This window comes from Ambystoma mexicanum, chromosome 13, assembly GCF_040938575.1.
Source record: "Ambystoma mexicanum isolate Mex_15411 chromosome 13, UKY_AmexF1_1, whole genome shotgun sequence".
Taxonomy (NCBI): Eukaryota; Metazoa; Chordata; class Amphibia; order Caudata; family Ambystomatidae; genus Ambystoma; species Ambystoma mexicanum.
In genome coordinates, this window is record NC_090938.1 from 132,074,677 (window position 1) to 132,093,832 (window position 19,156).

Sequence of the window (19,156 nt, forward strand, 5' to 3'; positions counted from 1 at the left end):
GTACTCACTCATGGTAGTCATTAGGCTCCCTCATGGCAGAAAAAATACAATCCGCGGGACCTCGGCGCGTGAGGGATTTTGGGTACACTACACGTCAGTGTTGCAGGCATGCCCATGTTGACGTCTCCTTTTGATCTTCGAAAGATGAGATGCAGGTTATCACTGGATGTCAGACTTTATACACAGCATGTGAAGCTAAGCAGATAAAATCATCAGAAATGTTATTATGGTAAGTAATGCATGTCACCTGCCTTCATGCTTGTCCTGAGAGGGGCCCTGCATAGAGTTGCTGCATTCTTCCACTGAGAGTCCATGCATCAGACACTGACTGGAGATCTGCTCGAACCTGCAACCCCTGGGGATCAAGGGCTGATGCTGACGGCGGGAATAGTGACTTGGACCTTCAACTGACCTGCCAAGTCTCATGTACAGGGGGTGAGTTACTTCCCCCTAAACTCCCCTTTATTTTTTTTCAAATAATTTTTTATTATTTTTAAAGGTTAATGAACAAATATAGGAAAGTCATTTGTATGTACGTATTGTAGAATAGATACAAACTCCACTCAGCCATGATCATAGTCTGAACGTAAAAGGAGTAAAAAAAAAAGGGGGGTGGATTAGGGGGGAAATGTTGGTGTGGAAAAGAACAATCGCGAAAAAGGAAACACTAAAACCATCCTCCACACAAAGATGTTAATGAGGAGCCAAACCTTAAGGCCCAGTTGCAAACAGTTAAGCATAAAGGTCATTTAACACACCCCAGATGCTCTCATGCCTATGATGATCTTTAGCATGAAAAGTTACTTTCTCCCTTAGTGACAAACTCAGCAGCCAATCAACACAAGGGGCAGTATCACTTTTCCTGAATTTCAGGATGTCTTTTGGTAACCAAAAAAGCTAACTTTCAGAAGACTTTTCTGACACTTTGGCTTTGCCATTGCTTGTTCATACAAGTACTCCGAAAGTTGTGAACACGTTTGTTAGATTAACTTGTCCCCTAACCATTGAAATTGTTCACTGGACCCCAGATACCCTACCTTCATTTTTTCCAGCTTCAAAGAACTGTATGAAAGTTTGCTGAACTGTTGGCACAAGGCCTCAGACAATTTAGGGTTGGACTTCTGAAGTTAGGATTGATTCTCTGTGGACATGTAGTGCTAATACAAATCTTTACCTTTCTTTTCAGGGGTTTGATATGTAGATGCCCTATACCAGTAATTGTGTTTATGATGCTTGTTAATCTCCTTAGAATCACATGCTGTGAATATAGTCTGACATCCAGTTGTAACTGCAGAGTATTGCATCTTGTCTTTCGAGAATCGAAAGGGGATGTCGTCATGGACGTGCCTGTAACACTATCCCTAACGTGACGTGTAGTGTACCCAAAATCCCTCACGCGTCTGTCCCTCTGTTTTTATTCCGCCCAGTTTACTGGCCACCTTATGCAGAGCTCTTCCAGAGACATTGCTATATTGTTATAATTACTGACCTTTGGTCGTTTTATATTCCCTTACTGTCCCTTCCCTCGACGGCTGTTTCCTGACCTATGCCGAAGACTGCTCTACAGACCTTCGACAGCAGTTGATCCGGTCGGCACTGCCGACCACGTGGCTGGGCCTTCTGGCTGGCTACACAGTAGGGAGAGTGGGGTCGGGGTGGACATTTCCTTTTTTTAAGAATGCCTTTCCCTTTCCTCTTTGTTCCCTTGGTCTTGTCATCACTGTTAATTCTGTGCTATGGACAGGACTCCATTTAATTTAGTCCTTCATGCAAGGCAAAATTCCAGTAGAAAGACAAACACCGTAAGTGTAATAGGTGTCTTCCCTTAAACAAATTGAGGCGGCTTGTAAGCTTCTGCGTCCCAAGACACTAAAGGAGTGCTGCGTTAAGCAGTGGGGCAGCCTACAGAATGTCGCAGGTTGAGTAGTTCCCCCGCCGAGTTTGACGGAGGGCTTAGTGACAACCAGGCCTCCAATTTGGAGGCCATTGACCTCACAGCAGTACGCTCTCGCTCCGTCTGTCCCCCGGCCCAAAAAGGTATGACGTGGGTCCTGCACATCCAGGTGACAAGGACGCACATTCTTCTCACACTAAGGACACAGCCCCCGGTCTGTCTTTGATGTAGTTCGGCAGTGCCTGCCTATTGCCAGGATCGGCAGCCTTCCCCGCAACCGCAGGTATGGCATGCGACCGGGCATTCTAAACCAAAGGGCGCTACCACCAATAATCAAGCGACCGTCGTGACGCATCAGAAGAAGGCGTCGGCGGAGCATAAGGCACCGGTTACGCTGAAAACAACCACAGTCCAAACACTTTCCTGTGACACCAAGTATTACCGAAAGAATCGCTAAGATTGTTTCGACGGCAAATCAAAAAGAACGGTCGAAAGACTCGTCAAAACCTAAGGATAAACCTAAGGACTCATCGAAACCTAAAGATAGGCCTAAGGATTCATTGAAACCTACAGATAGGCCTAGAGATGCGTCCGAAGACAGGCCACAACCGTCAACCTCAAAAGGACTTTTCAGAGGGCCCTGGGTCTCTTTCTTCAACCTTAAAAGAAAAATCTCGATGTTCTAGAGCAGCAGATCAACTAGAAGAGCCTTTCCCACCCCTAGACTCCTAGTTCCTCATTATGGACCAGAGAGAAGTTTGAGGGGTGTATAGATAGGTTAGAGAGGTTTGTGGAGCTCTCAGAGATGTTCACACCCAAAAGGCCTTGAGAGAAGATCCTTTTTCCTACTGTTGCAAAATTTCAAAAGACCTTCGATCCTTCTCAGGACGAAGAGACTTAAGACCTCACTGAGGAGGAGATCCCTATAGACCAATACATTCAAGATGAATATCCATTTGGGGACCCTTTGGATGATCACATTGACCCCACAGAGGGTTGGGAGGACAACCACGACCGGGTTGTCCCTCGGCCTTGGGCATCGCCTACTCCAACACCGGAACCCGACGCGCTGTGCATGGATCTCCCCCCCCACCACACCCAGTTGACAGGCCTCCCTGTTGATGACCAGTTGGCATTTAACGATATCTTAAGGAGGGCAAATTAACATTTCCAGATTGCTACTCGGGAAGCTGTACCAGAGGCTGATTTTGTCCAGGGCATCTTGAAAGAAAAGCCACTGGCCAGCCAGGCTATTGCTTTGTTGAATTCAATCAAAAAATGCTTGGTTCCTTCATTGTTGAAACCCGCCTTAAGAGGGCCGTCAATCCTAGAGTCAAAAAAGTTTCACCCTTCCCCTTCTTATCCCCTTTACATCAGGGGAAATGCTACTCCAGATTCTCTGGTGGTAACTACAACCAGGAAGAGGGCGGGGGGGGGGGTCCCCCTGTCCACAAGGGGAGCACCCCTGACAAGGAGTGCAAAAGGTTATAAGCACTGGGGAAAAGGGTCAACTGCCGTAGCTTTTTCCACTCGCATAGCTAATAACACCACTTTGTTGGCTAGAAATTCAGACCCAGAATGGAACTTGCTACAAGAGGGCCTTGAAGTCCCTGAACCGCTGCTGGCTCGTCTACTTTCTATTGTAGCTGAGGGCAAACAGTTTAATCGAAGTATTCCCAAAAATACTTTGGATGCGGCAGAAACAGCTGGCAGGACCTTGACATAAGGTACCCTCCTAAAGAAGCGCGCATGGTTAAACGCTGGTTTAAAACCAGAAACCCAAGCTTAATTAATAAACAACCCGGTGGAGGAGATCAACGTAACAGCTAAGAAGGAGCATGACGCCCTCAGGACCCTGGATCAAATCTCCCAGTGGCCTTCCACAAGAAGAGGGAGCGATTCTAAACGTTCTTTTGTGGCAAATCTCGCTTCCTCCACAACCAATATGGCTTGGGAAGTAACTGGTCCTCGCCCCAGGGAACCAGCTACACCACTCTGTCTCCCCCTAGAGCTCAACGACGTGGAAAAGGAAGGGGCCGGAATTCCACCCCTAGAGGCTCCCCAGCCTCAGGTCAGAAATGACTAGCAGATCTGGATCCCCTCCCATGCCTACCCAGCCGGGTCCGGCTAACATAATTTCTTCAAGCATGGGAGGGGATAACCGACCAGTGGGTATGCCAGACAGTCTCCCATGGTTACTGTATAGAATTCTGCGGGACCCCCCAATTCAGACCTCCGTGATCAAGATGCCCGACGTCGGAACACCTGCGCATCCTGCTTCAAGAGGTCCATATCCTGCAGGAAAAGGGCACCATAGAAGTCGTACCTCCTCCTACAGGTAAATGCAGGCATTTTTCAGTGTTCTGCCTTGTACCCAAAAAGGATCTCACATGCGCCCTGTACTAGATTTGTGCCCCGCAAACACATTTGTCAAACCTCAAAAGTTTTGTACGGTCACTCTGTAGGAAGTAATTCCCTGCTCACACAGGGAGACTACATGGCAACATTGGGCATGAAAGATGCATACTTTCATATTTTAATGTTGCCAGCACACAGAAAATACCTCCGATTCATGATAGAAAACAAACACGATCAGTTGAAGGTACTACCCTTCGGCATTGCCTCGGCACCGAGGGCATTTACAAAGTTACTGGCAGTGGCAGCAGCACACCTGTGCAGGCTATCCATCCCAGTTTATCCTTACCTTGACGACTGGCTCATAACAGGAGATTCGTACGGAACATGCCTGTCAAATACTCAAAAGTTGATAGACCTCTTATTCAGCCTGGGATTCTCCATCAACGAGAAGAAATCCAGCTTAGACCCCAGTCAAGTCCAGCAGTTCTTAGGGGCTCTAATTCGAATAAAGGATGGCCTCGTCTTTCCCTCCAACGAGAGGGTCCAAAACATGTTTCAAATCCCTTGATATGTAGCCAGTTCGGCGGTGACGGTACGCAGGGCTATGAGACTTTTAGGAATGATGGCATCCTGCATTTATTTGGTTCCTCCCGCGCGGTTGCGCATGCGTCCAATGCAAGAGTGGCTCAATAGCCAGTGGTGTCAGGCCAGCGGACAATGGGACGATCTAGTGGTTGTCTCACCAGCCCTCGTTCTCTCTCTGCAGTGGTGGTCGAGGGAAAATCTCTTGAAGGGAAAATCCTTCACCACCCCTGGAGTAGAAGCCACTCTCACGACAGACTCTTCTCTCACGGGGTGGGGGGGGACTCACTTGCTTCAGCAAACGGTGCACAGCGTTTGGTCCTCAGAAGTAGCATCCAACTACATAAATCTGTTGGAGCCATTAGCAATATTCAAATCACTTAAGGCCTTTCAGACACAGCTGCAAGGAAAGACGGTCCTGATTCTTACAGACAGCACCACAGCCATGTATTATCTGAACAAACAAGGGGTCTCTCAATTTCCAGGGCTGTCCAAAGTGTCCCAGTCCATTTGGATATGGGCTCTCAAACACATGTTCCTGTTGTCACATGTTCCAGGGGAAACTCCATCTTCTGGCAGATGTACTCAGCAGGGATTTCCCACTACCCATGGAATACGAATGGCGATTCCACAGACATTGTCTCCAATGTTTTCACAGAATGGGGCTTCCCAGAGATCGACCTGTTCGCAACACTGGAGAACGCTCAATGCCAAGATTACGCCTCCAGGTACCCCCAGAACCGTTCCAAGGGGAGCGGTCTCTGGATAACATGGTCAGGGAAGTTTTACACTCCCAACTCCCCTACTCAACAAGATGGTGTTCATGATGAACCAGGAATGAGTCACCATGATATTGGTGGCCCCCATGTGGGCCTGCCAACCCTGGTTCGCTCATCTGATGGAGTTGTCCTGATCTACTCCAATGAAACTGCCTTGCTCGTGCAACATGTCTCACGACAAGGGGGAGACACTTCAGACATGCCCGCAAACACTGAACTTAATGTCCTGGCTCCTGCGGTCAGAGTTCGGGCCCCTACAACTCCCTCAGAGATGCATGGACATACTTGGGGAGGCGAGGAAACCGAACACCCGATATTGCTACTCCAGTAAATAGAAGCGCTTTATTTGGTGCAAATCCAAGGGCGTCAATTCCATTGACTGCTCTCCTACCCACATTGGATTGTACCTGACTCACTCATTACACTCGGGCCTGGTTTTTAATTCCCTAAAGGTTCATTTAGCTGCTCTCTCAGCCTACACTACGTCACAACAGAAGGTGTTGTGGTGGAGAATACCAGTTAAGGCTTTCATCGATTAAGAGGATTCATCCCCCCATCTCTAACCTGGCTCCTGGATGGGACCTAAATGTGGTATTGAGGTCGCCCTTCGTGCCTATGCTTAAGGCAAGTCTCAAGGATCTTACCTATATGACAGCCTTCCTAGTGGCTATCACGGACCTGCGTGATTTTACCGTCGCAGTTTGTACATTTCCCATGCAAACATACATTTCAAACCCCTACAAACCCACACCTCCACCCCTATCCAAACCCAACATACTCCCACGCAAACCCTACTTACCTTTCAAGACGCACTGTGTCCCTGCAGCGCCGGTTCTTTCACTTCTGTGATTGGGAACCGGCGCTGCAGGGTCCTTTTCTTTTCTTTTTTTTTTTATTTTTGCTTTCGGGCAGCTCCAGGGTTGCCCTCCCCGCTCACTATACTGTTTTTTTACCTACCTAAAATGCATGCCACCAAAGGTTTGAACTTTTAGTGTCTGAACATTTGTTGGCATGCATTTACAACCTTTTTGTATAGGTCGGAACCTTCGGTGCGGTCATTTTGGCCTATACCGATATCACTTGTATAAGAACAGTTGGTGAACTACAGGCCCTTTCAGTTCTAGACCCTTTTGTTAGTCCACAGAGATGAGGTGGTTCTGCGCATTCACCCTAGGTTTGTGCCTAAATTCATTATAAAGTTCCATGTGAACCAGTCCATAGAACTACTACCATTCTTTCAGAACCCATCAAGCGTGGCAGAAAGAAGCCTGCACACACTGGCTGTATGCAGGGCAGTCCTGTTTACATGGAAAGGACTTAACCACCAAGATAGACAAACCAGTTTTTCATTTCAGTGGCAGCAGGTAGAGATGGAGACCCTGTCTCAAAATCTACTATCTTAAGGTTGATTGTCAAATGCATCACACTCTGGTACACACTACTTTACTCTCGAGGCACAGGGGCTACCATAGCATTCATTGCAAATGTTCCCCTAGAGTCAATTTGCAAAGCTGCAACCTGGAGTTCTGTACACACCTTTACAAAACTCTATTGCCTAGACACTCATTCTAGGTCTGATTCTCAGGTGGGACAAGCGGTACTAAGACATCTTTTCACTATTGTTCCTTCTCATAAACCACCTCCACCTCTGGGTACTGCTCGCTAGTCTATGCATAGCATGTTGTTCTAAGCAGATTAACAAGCATCAGAAGACATGCATTACTTACCGTAAAAGCATTTCGAGGGGATTGGGTCCTCCGACGTATGACTCTAATCACCACAGCTGTGCTGCTCTGGAAAATCTTTCTGCGTCGATGAAGTCGATACGCCGCCCTCGAGGACCACGGCCGACGTCACTGGATGTTATAAGTAGGACGCACGACGCCCGTAGCCTCAGTTCCGTTTTTTTCCGCGAACGTGTTCGCTTCAGAGATCTCGGCGTGCCACGACTCTTTGGAGTTTCTGTTCTTTATCGGTTCTTCGAACCTGTTCGTATTGTGAAGTTATCCTTTGTGATGTCTACCTCGTCTTCCACCCCGTGTCCGGGCTTTAAGAAGTGCGGGGACTGTGGGTCCAAGATTTCAGTGATGGACTCACACAACGCCTGCTTCTGGTGCCTCGGGGAGGCCCATGACACGGATGTTTGTGTCGACTGTCAGTAGCTTACGTTCAAAGCCTTGCGGGAGCGCAAGAAGAAACTGTCGTAGGTACGGTGTCCAAGCCACAGAAGTCGTGGTCTACAGGGCTTTCGAGGGGCGACTCTCCGCATCGTCATCGGAAGTCCAGTGGGTCTCGGTCCCGGAGTAGGTCCCGGCACTCCCGGAAGCACTGTCATCGGTCAACTTACCCGTCCTCATCCGGGGACTCTGCCTGTCGGCGGGTCACCTATCCTACCAAGTATGCGACAACGGAGGAATGGGCTTCCTTCGGTAAGAAAATGCTAGCGATTCTCGAATCGCAGGGCGCTGGTCAGTCCGCGCCTCCGAGTGGGGTCGGTCGTGATCGGTCGAGAGACACCGCTCGTACGCCTTCGGGCTCGGGTGGTCGGCACGATTCGCGGGAAAGGTCCCGCTCGGACAAGGGGAATCGTTCTCGTCATGCCCATTCCTGTGGTGTCTTCGAGGAAGAAGTCGACGCCTGTGGCGCCGAGGTCGACTGACTATTTCGAGGCGCCGCCTCCGAAGAAGTTGTCGGCGCCCAGGCTGTCGAGGGACACGCTCGGGGCTCCGCCCTCGAGGCCTGTGTCGATGCTGTTTCGACGGGGGTACCCCAGGGCACGGTGGAACCCCCTAGAAAGGCTCTGGCCAAGGTCAAGCATGGCTTTGTTCCCCATTATGTGCCCTCTTACCACCATCTTGGGTACATTTCAGAGGTGGATGAGGGCTCGGATGGTGGCATGGTTCCTGATACGGTGCCAGATGAGATTCTCTCGGGCCATAGCCAAATTGAGGACCTGCGTCAGTCCCTGCACGACGCCAGTGGCCTGGACACCTCTCCGGAGGTGGGGTTTTGTAGGCCTGCGCCTGGCACTCATGCGGACTCCTCGTACCGGCGCCTTATGTCTAGGGTCTCCGAGTACTTGGGGTGGTCTGCTCCCCCAGGGGATTTTCTTCAGGATGACCTTACGGATATCCTCAACCAAGGTCCACCAACTGACCCGGTACTGCCGTTCCAAATGGCTCTACAGAGGAGGGTGGCAGCGGCTTGGACTGCTCCGGAGAGACTCCCAGGCAGTGGGCAAGTCTTTGCTGCGAAAATACCGCCCAGCCAGTAGCGACCCCTGCTACTTGACCAAGCATCCCACTCCGGAGAGTTTGGTGGTGCAGGCGGCTACGGCCCCAGCAAAGCAGGTGTCGTATCATACCTCCTGATGGGGACGACAAGCGTTTTGATGGTTGGGCAAAGTGTTTTCTTCAGGGGGTATGGCGCTTCAGGCGGCCAACTCCATATGTGCCTTGTCACGTTTCATGCACACTCTGTAACTGTTTCCTTAGCGGCTGAACATATTCCCGAAGGGGACGAACGGGATGGTTTCCTTGCCATGGTTCAGGATGGCAAGGATGCCATGTGTGAGGCCGTTCAGTCGGGTTTGGACATGGCATATTGCGTCAGACGGTCCATGACGGCGAGCACTGTAATACGCAGGTTTGCGTGGTTGCTGAAGTCTGGTTTGCTCCTGATGTGCAGGCCCGGCTCCTCAACATGCCCTTTGACGGTGAACATCTTTTTGGCAGCAAGGCTGACGAGAGCCTTTAAGAGGTTGCAGACCTCCAAAGCTGCAGCGAAGTCGTTGGGCGCTGCAGTTCGACAACCTCCGCCTTTTCGTCCTAGGGGACAGCAATGGAGGGGAGGTTCCTTTCGTTATTACTCATCCTTTGGTAAAGCGAGAGGAGCTGCCAGTCAAAGGGGCCACCGTAGGAGTGCCAGAGGTGGAAAACAAGGTACTCGAGGTGCCAAGGCCGCTCGGGCAGTTGCCTCTTTGCCCCCAGGCAACGCTGCAGCCGCTTCAGCTCAGTCATGAGGCCATGTCCCATGGTTCGCCGGTTGGGAGAAAGCTGGCGCAGCATCTTGTAGAGTGGCGTGCCATTGCTTCAGATGTGTGGGTTCTGGAGATCATAGCCCATGGCTACTGTCTTCCTTTCCGGCAGAGGCCTCACGACAATCCACCGGGGAATCGCTCTTTGAAGAGTCCGGATCCGCTCCTTGCGCAGGAAATTGAATCCCTGCTGGAGAAAGGCGCCATAGAACTGGTGCCTGTTGCAGAGAGGAACAAGGGATGGTATTCCCCTTATTTTTTGATTTCCAAGAAAGACGGGGGGATTGAGACCCATCATGGACTTGCTCGGTTTCAAAAAACTCCTCAGGAAGGACAAGTTCAAGATGGTTACTCTCTCTCAAGTCCTCCAGGTCCTTCAACATCAGGACTGGTTGGTGTCTCTCGACCTCAAGGACGCTTATTTTCATGTGCCGATCCATCCAAAGCACAAGAAGTACCTGAGGTTCGCGGTTGGCGACTCGCATTTTCAGTTTCGGGTCCTGCCGTTCGGATTGACCTCAGCCCCGAGGGTCTTCACCAAGCTCGTGGTAGTGGTGGTAGCGCATCTCAGGAAAGGGGGGATTCACATCTACCCCTACCTGGACGATTAGTTTATCAGGGCGTGCTCTCCCGAGCAAGTCCTGGATCATCTATCGGTCACCTGCCACTCCCTCCACAAGCTGGATTTCTCCCTCAATTTGAAGAAGTCCCATTTGGCACCAACTCAGAGGCTCCAGTACATCGGAGCAGTGCTTGACACGTCCCTGGGGCAGTGTTTTCCACCCCAAGTGAGGGCTCATCACATTCAGCAGATGGTGCACAAGTTTTAGCTTGCCCAGAGTCTCCCAGCGTTAGTGTTCTTGAGATTGCTCGGCCTCATGGCATCCTGCATTCTTCTGGTGCCAGAGGCCAGGTTGCGGATGAGATCTTTGCAATGGGCCCTCAAGCTCCAGTGGTCTGTCCTCCGGCAGGATGTCGTGGCACCGTGTTCAGGTGCCGTCTTCGGTCACCCAGGACCTTCTGTGGTGGGGCGTCGAAGGCAATCTGATGAAGGGGGCTCCTTTTTGGCTACCCTCTCCGGAGGTGACCATCATGACGGACGCATCCCTCACGGGATGAGGAGCTCATGCCAACGAGTTGACAGTCAGCGGTTGTTGGTCTCTGTCGGAGTCCAGACTCCATATCAATCTGTTGGAGCTGAGGGCCGTCGGGCTTGCCCTGAAGGCTTTTCTGCCGACTGTGCGAGGAAAGAATGTCCTGATCCTGACGGACAACACAGTGGCCATGCACTACCTCAACAAAAAGGTGGGGGGGGGGGCAGGGTCACTTCCTCTGTGCAGGGAGGCGATGCAGCGCTGGTTCTGGGCAATCCAGCAGGAAGTTTTGATCTCGGCAGTTCATCTGGCCGGAGACGAAAACGAGACGGCGGACGCTCTGAGCAGGCAGGGCGCGATCTCTCACGAGTGGAAGATGGCTCAGTAGATTCTCCTGGCGATCTTCGCCCTTTGGGGGACCCTTCAAGTGGATCTCTTCGCCTCCAGCGTCAACCGGAACTGTGAAAGGCTCTGCTCGTGGGAATTTCCTCCAAAATGGAGCCTTAGGAGATGCGTTCGTGGTGGAGTGGTCTTTCCCACTGCTGTACGCGTTTCCTCCAGTCCCCATCATCCCGCAAGTGCTGCGGAGGTTACGAGTGTCCAGTTCCCGGATGATCCTCATTGCTCCGGCGTGGGCCCTGAGGACGTGGTACCCGGACCTTCTCGACTTGTCAATCTGCTCTCACGGGAAGGGGGTCAGGGTCTCTATCCAGAGGTCGTATCCCTCAAACTTCACGCTTGGTTTCTGAAAGGTTGAGGTACAAGGATTGGGACCTCCCTGAAGACGTGATGGAGGTGTTGCTTTCGGCCAGAAGGCCCGCAACTAAGTCCCTGTGCCGTTGCCGTAAGTTCACCAACTGGTGCAGGGTTAAGAATGTGGATCCTTTTGCATGTGACATTCCTGTGGTTCTGTCTTTTTTGCTTTCTTTAGCCCACAGCGGCTTGCAAGTGGTTACGGTTAAAGGTTACCTGGCGGCACTGTCCATATTTAAGCGCTCGTCTGAAGAGTGTTCTTATTTTAAAATTCCTTTAATTTCTCAGTTTCTAAAAGGGCTCACTAATGTGTTCCCTCCGTCACCTTTACAGGGGCCAGGTTGGGATTTGAACCTTGTCCTCAAGTTTCTGATGGGTGCTCCGTTTGAGCCTTTGCATTCATGCTTTTTGAGACTGTTAACTCTTAAAACTGTATTTTTGGTTGCGGTCACTTCCGCTCGCAGAGTGAGTTACAGGCACTTTCAGTACAGCAACCCTTCACTGTATTTCATAAGGACAGGTTTGTCCTCAGAGTTCGTCCTTCCATTCTTCCGAAGGTGGTGTCGGAATTTCATTTAGGCCAGAAGGTTGTTTTTCCGGCATTTCATCCTCCTCCACATCCTGGTAAGGAAGAGGAGAGGCTCCATAGGCTCGATCCTAGGAGAGCTTTAAGCTTTTATATTTCACGCATGTCCCGGGTCAGAGTGGACGATCAACTCTTCATTGGTTACGCTGGTAAGCGCATGGGACGAGCTGTGAATAAGCATACTGTCTCGCTGGATTATTCTGGCTATTTCTGAGTGTTACCGCTTGGCGGGTAAGGACCCACCGGTCGGCTTGCGGGCCCATTCTACCAGGGGTATGGCTGCCTCTACTGCCCTACAGAGGGGTGTTCCTATTTGTAACATTTGTGACGCAACCACCTGGGCTTCGGTCCATACTTTTGTACGTCACTACTCCCTCGATTCCATCCGTGGGCAGGATCTGGGTTCTTTGCTCCGCAATTTGATTGGGAATTTTAAATTTCTTTTGCTAAATTCTTTTCCCACCTCCTTGCATTGGTACTGCTTTGGGTGTCTGTCATAGATATGGAATACGTCGGAGGACCCAATCTCCTCGAAGAACAAGTTACTCTCTTACCTGGTAACCTTCTTTCGATGGAATGGTCCGACGTATTCCATATCGCTCCCTCTGTGCCTTCCCCGCTACAGAATTACTTATGCGATTGCAGCCTACGTTTCCGCAAGGCTTTGTGTGGTCAGACTGGCAGAAGACTGGTGCCACACGTTCTGGGGAAAAAACTACAACTGAGGCTACGGGCGTCGTGCGTCCTACTTATAACATCCAGTGACGTCGGAGGAGGTCCTCGAGGGCGGCGTATCGACGTCATCGACGCAGGACGCAGACGCTGAATGATTTTCCGAAGCAGCACAGCTGTGGTGATTACTGTCATAGATATGGAATACGTCATCGGACCATCCTATCAAAAGAACGTTACCAGGTAAGAGAGTAACTTGTTCTTCGGATGATTGTATCTGCTTAGATTCACATGTGCCCACCCTTCCTCCCTGCTTGGAAGGAAGGAACATAGACGTCTACTGCTTTCTCTTTTCTGTACTCTCTCATGATCGTCATAAGGCTCCCTCACGGCAGATAAAATACAATGGGAGGGACCTCAACGCATGATGGATTTTGGGTACATTACACGTCACGTTTGGGAATGTTACAGGCACGGCCATGTTGACGGATACAATCATCAGAAATGCTTTTACGGTAAGTAATGCATTATGACTGTGTGTATATGTATATATTTATTTTCTGAGGCTTGTGGAATCTACTTAGATCACATGCTGTGCATAGGCCAACATCTAGTAGAAGCTGCAGAGTATTACAGCTTGTTTTTCAAAACTCGAAAAGGGGCGTCGAACTAGGGCGGGCCAGTAATACTATCCCGTGCGACTTCCACTGTACCCATGATTCCTCACACGTGTAGGACTCTCAGATTGTTTTTTTCCGCCATACTTGCCGGAAGCATAGTTGCGGAGTTCCCTAGCTTTTAGCCATTCATCATAAAATTAACGAAAAATTCCCGTTCCTCAAATCCCACGTCGAGATTCCGAAGATCAACGCTGGTAGCTGGAGAAGGAACAGCCGTCGAGACTGCACGACGGACCTTGGGCCTTGGAAGGCCTCTGGCCTCGGCCCTGCAAGTAGGGAGAGTTGGGGGTGGACATACTCACTCGTTTGTTTTCCTACATACTCGCCTGCTGCCAGATATTAACATATGCAGAGTACTCATTTAAATTCTGTCCCAAGTGCAACTGTAAGTTCCCTTGGGTAGATGAGCATAACACCTGTAATCTGTGTCTTTCTAGGGACCACCCCGAAGAAAATTGCAGAGCTTGTAAGCTCTTCAAAGCAAAGACATTTAAGGACCACTCCACCAAACGTTGGGCGCACTATGCCAGGCAACTCGAGGCCATGGACGCTGTGGGTTCCTTCAGTGATGGCAGTAACGCCGCCGTATCGGACGGCGACGGCACAGGGGTGTCGTTAGGCACCCAAGCGCAAGCCCCCGACCTCGGAGGACTGTCAGGAAGGGTAGTTATGGGGACAAAACCCAGCGGCTAGAGCGCTACCCACACACCTTCATCTAAGCACACTAACCCTACCCGAGATTCGACATGTGTCGAGTGATCGGCAGAAAAAGGCACAGAGCGGTCCGCAGAATCGGTGTCCTCTGGGCGTTCCAGGTCAGTCGCCCCATGACACATAGCAACCGTCTACGATTGCTAAGAGTGCCACAAGGTCAGAGGTATGGACGTCAAAAGACGAATCCGACCTCTAACCCCCAAGCAGCGTGTTCAAAGTCGACTCTGGCAGTTCGTACGATGTCTGCCTCCGAGACGCGACATCCCTCCTCTAAGACTCCAGAATCTCGTGAACCCAGCTCTGAATCTCGACGCCAGGCGTCGAAAGATTCAGGGAAAGCCAAAGAGTCAGGAAAACATGCCTCTACTCATAGGAAAGGGGAGAAACAGAAAAAAACCTCTGAACAACAGGTTCAGAAGGATAAACAACCCAAATCTTTAGAGAAGTCTAAGACCCCTGACCCTGTAACTAGGCCAAAAGTTGTCCCTTCCACTCCCCATGATACGGGAATAGAAGAGGAACCACAGCAGGAAAGGGTTAGTCCCAGTTCCAGAGTATGGACCTCGGCAGAGATCGACAGAGTAATGAGGAGAAGGTCTTTTATGGCAGATTTTTATGAAAAAGACCCTAATTACTTTCAGAGCTATCAGAATACCCCTGCCTCCTCTGCCGTTTCAGGATCCAAAGACCCTCAACCTCCTACTAAGACTCCATACTGAGATTCCAGTTCAGGGGCTGATTTCAGACCCATTCACTATTGAACCTTACCAGCAGTATGGTGAGGATCCAGAAATACAAACTCTGGACGACCAGGCAGGGGTCGACTATTATGGAGACGATGAGGACCAGGATGATGATGATGATGAGGAGGAGGAGGAGGAGGAGGAGGAGGAGGAGGAGGAGGAGGAGGAGGAAGACGAGGCAGAGGCCTATAGTCTTGACTACCCTATTCCCAAGGACACACCGGTGAATGACTCACCTGTGGATAATCAGCCATTGCTGAATGAGGTCTTAGCTCAGGCCGCAGCCCATTTCCAGATAGATACTCAGGGGACCCAAGAAGAGAGGGACTTTGCAGAACAAATTCTGGGGGATAAAAAATCCATTGCCCAAGCCATCCCAATTCTGAAGTCTGTTCAACGCAGAATCGACCCTTCTCTGCTCACCCCTAATCTTAGCCGAGGCAGTTAACCCACGAATAGAGATTATTCAGGGCCGCCCCCTCCGACCCACTTTACATAAGGGGTCATCTTAAACCCGACTCATTAGTGGTCACAACCACCAGGAAGATTGCAGGGACACCTTTAGCCTCTTCTGAAGCTCCCCCATACAAGGAGAGCAAATAAATATATGGGCTAGGAAGGAAAGTGGCTTCCACTTCCGATTACCGGGCAAGAACTGCTAATACCACCACTCTGCTGGCAAGTTACAACTGTCACCAATGGGAACAGGTAGCTGCCCTCATTTCCTCCGCACCTGAACCTCTAAAGAGCCCAGTTGGCCCAGATTGCGTTGGAAGGAAGATCGGTGTCTCAAGGCTAACTTTGACGTAGCAGACGATGCAAGGCGGCTTATTGCAGAGAGCACAGTAATCCAGAGATACGCTTGGCTGAAGCAGTCGGGGGGTTTAAACCGGAGACCCAAGTTGCCCCTCATTGACATGCCTGTCGAACCAAATGTCTTGTTTGGAAAGGTGGTGGAGGAGGTGCGCAAAACAGCCAAGGACGAATAGGATACCTTGAAGTCCCTTGGACAACTAACTAATAAACCCACAAACCAACGAGGGAATAATAATTTTCGTCGCTCTTGCGGCCAAAATTCACAGAGGGGGATCCAATTACTTTCAAGGCCAAGGAACATCGTGGGGAGGCAACCAACAGGCTACCCAGGGGTTCGCCAGAGGTCAAAAGAGGGGTCGTGGTAGGGGGAGAGGCAGCCCAGGTAAAGGCACTACGCCTCCCAACAATCAGTGACATTCTGCTCCGGGTCCCTTCCCATGCATCCCCAGTAGGGGGACGCATTTCCACCTTCACCCACGCATGGGAAGGGATCACCTCGGACAGATAGGTGCTGTCCACAGTGCCCGCAGGATACTGTATCGAACTGTTGGAACACCCCCACAACCATCCTCCAAGACAGAAGATACACTCCCTGGAGCACCAAAGAATCCTCCTCGAGGAGATAGTCATTCTTCTTGCAAAGGATGCGATCGAACTCGTCCCGGGCAACCAGGTAAACAAGGGTATTTATTCAACTTACTTCCTTGTGCCAAAAAAAGATCTAAGAATGTGCCCAGTATTAGACTTATGCCCTGCAAACAAGTATGTCAAGCCTCAGAAATTTTGCACGACTACACTCTAAGAGGTAATCCCCCTACTAAAAGGAGGAGATTACATGGCAATATTGGACATGAAAGATGCCTATTTTCATATTTCCATGTTCCCAGCGCACAGAAGGTTCTTGCGTTTCAAGGTAGACAACCAGCACTACCAGTTCAAGGTGCTGCCCTTCCGCATAGCCTCGGCTCCAAGGGTTTTCACCAAGGTACTAGTGGAGGTGGCGGCGCACCTACTCAGGGAGGCAATCCCAGTGTACCCTTACGTGGACGACTGGCTCATCACAGGGGAAACCCCCGTAATTTGCAGATCCAACATTCAAGGAACAATCGACCTCCTCCTTCAATTGGGCTTCTCAATAAACGAGAAGAAATCAAGACTGGTGGCAAGCACCTCCAAACAGTTCCTAGGAGCTGTCCTAGGCACTAAAGAGGGGTTGGCCTTTCCATCCGAGGAAAGAATTCAGAATCTGTTACTGCAAATTTCTCTATCAGTCCGGTCGCCAGATAAGAGTGTGCAAAGCAATGTGGTTGCTAGGCATGATGGCATCATGCATTTACCTGGTTCCCCACGCGCGCATGCGTCCCATGCAGGAATGGTTGGCAGAACAGTGGTCTCAGGCAAGTGGTCAGTGGGACGATCAAGTAGTGGTTTTGCCAACACTAGTACAGAGTCTTCGCTGGTGGACAAGAGAGAAACTTTCAAAGGGGAAACCCTTTTACAATCCAGAAATACAGGCCGTAGTCACAACAGACGCGTCCCTGTCAGGGTGGGGAGCACACCGCCTTCACCACACAGCTCAGGGTCTCTGGTCTCACACAGTGGCTCAGAATCATATCAACCTACTAGAACTTGGGTGTTCAAACCCCACCTAATCAACCTGTCAGTGCAGATCCAAACAGACAGCACGACCGCAGTGTTTTACATAAACAAACAGGGAGGGCACTCGTTCGCCAAATCTTTCCAGGCTTGCCCCGAAAATTTGGATATGGTCACTCAGGCGGAACAGTTACCTGTTGTCTCAACATGTTCCAGGGGATCTCAATTCACTAGTGGACGCTTTGAGCAGAGATTCTCTCCCAGAAGAACACGAATGGTGTCTACACGAAGAAGTCGTAGGAGACCTCTTCTCACAGTGGGATTTCCCCACTATAGACCTATCTGCCACAAGCAAAAACAGACAATGCCCAGGATTCGCATCCAGGTTCCCCCAGCCAGGTTCCAAGGGGAACGCTCTATGGATGAACTGGTAAGGGATGTTTGCCTACGCTTTTCCACCAACCCCTCTGATGAGGAAGGTGGTCAAGAAGATACACAGGGAATCGATGACGCTCATCCTAGTTGCTCCTATGTGGGCGAGACAGCCGTGGGTCCCGCACCTGCGCAAACTGGCGGTGTGCAAACCCATCAGACTCCTGTGCTGGTACAACCTACTCTCCCAGCACGGAGGACAAACAGTGCATCCTCAACCCAACTCTATGAACTTGGTGCCATGGCTCCTGAAGTCAGAGTTTGGCCATCTAAATTTACCACAGAGATGTATGGATATCTTTGATAGAGCTGTGTCAGAACTCAATAACAAGCTACTAACCTAGCTTTGACTCTTTGTCTATGAAGTTGAAGCATTAGTCTCTCTTTAACTTGCGGTTGGCCGAGGAGTGGGAAACTTGGTGCGTGAAGATGTTCTCTTAAAGTCTTTAACTTCGCCCTTCGAGATCCTTTACGGTTAAATTGGGCTTATAATACAACTTTTCCTCTCTTGTACACTTTGATGCTCCTTTTCCGGAGCTTGAATTAAACGAGATGACACTTTAGGGGTTAAAGCGTTTTGCCATCCAATTCCCCTGCTCTTAATGTTCTCTGCCATAAGCAGCGAAGGTGCAGTTATTTGTAGTACTCATCTCATTCTTTCACTCAACTGATCCGCATCGTCTTCGTGCGTACAAGCTTCCCAGCAAAATCTTCAATCAGGAAAACAGTCTCTTCTCACCCTTTTGTTTGCTCCCTGGACCCAGCGATGGCCTTTGAGGTGCGTCGGCCCCTCCTCTCGTCTGCTGCATCAGCTGTTCGGCAGCAATTAGTTTCCCTCGCCGCTCAGAGCCTGGATTGGCTCCCTGTTGACACACCTCGTTGCCCTGGCTTCTACAGACGCTGTCTCTGTAGGCCCTGCCCCCACAACGCTGGGGGCTGGTTTGGAGCGCTGCGGCTCCTCACAACTGATCTTCAGAGCTCCGAAGGCCTGGGCTGCGTCAGTTTCTTCATCTGACGGAGAGGCCCGGAGACGGGGTTATGTCAGGCCTCCCAACCAGTCTGACAACCTTCAGCAGTTGGAGTCGGGTTGTACTTTTCTACTTGACTGCCCGCCGGGACTTTAACCAGTCGACTGACCCTCTGAAGGCTTCATGACCCCTCCGTACTGGACTCTTCGGCACAACTTTTTAATATAACTCCAACAACGTTAATGATATCTTCACGAGGTGCTCAACAGGAGCAATACTCGGCTTGTTTCTCAGTTCAGCTTTTCTCAATAAGCCCACTCATAAATCGCCTCTTCAGATGAAGCCGTTACTTCCTCCGTCTTCTCCGCGGTCTACCAAAACAAAAACATTACCAAAAGTCTGGTATTAACGAAAAGCACCTTCAACTCTTCTCTACCTCTCATTGGTGTAAGC

At 50.3% G+C, this 19,156-nt stretch overlaps 1 protein-coding gene across 4 annotated transcripts in view; it reads left to right on the forward strand.

Annotated features, from left to right (window-relative positions):
- The window catches only part of SRPK1 (SRSF protein kinase 1), a 936,001-nt gene that overhangs the window by 359,727 nt on the left and 557,118 nt on the right, over positions 1-19,156 (forward strand). The gene's annotated exons all lie outside the window — the stretch shown is intronic.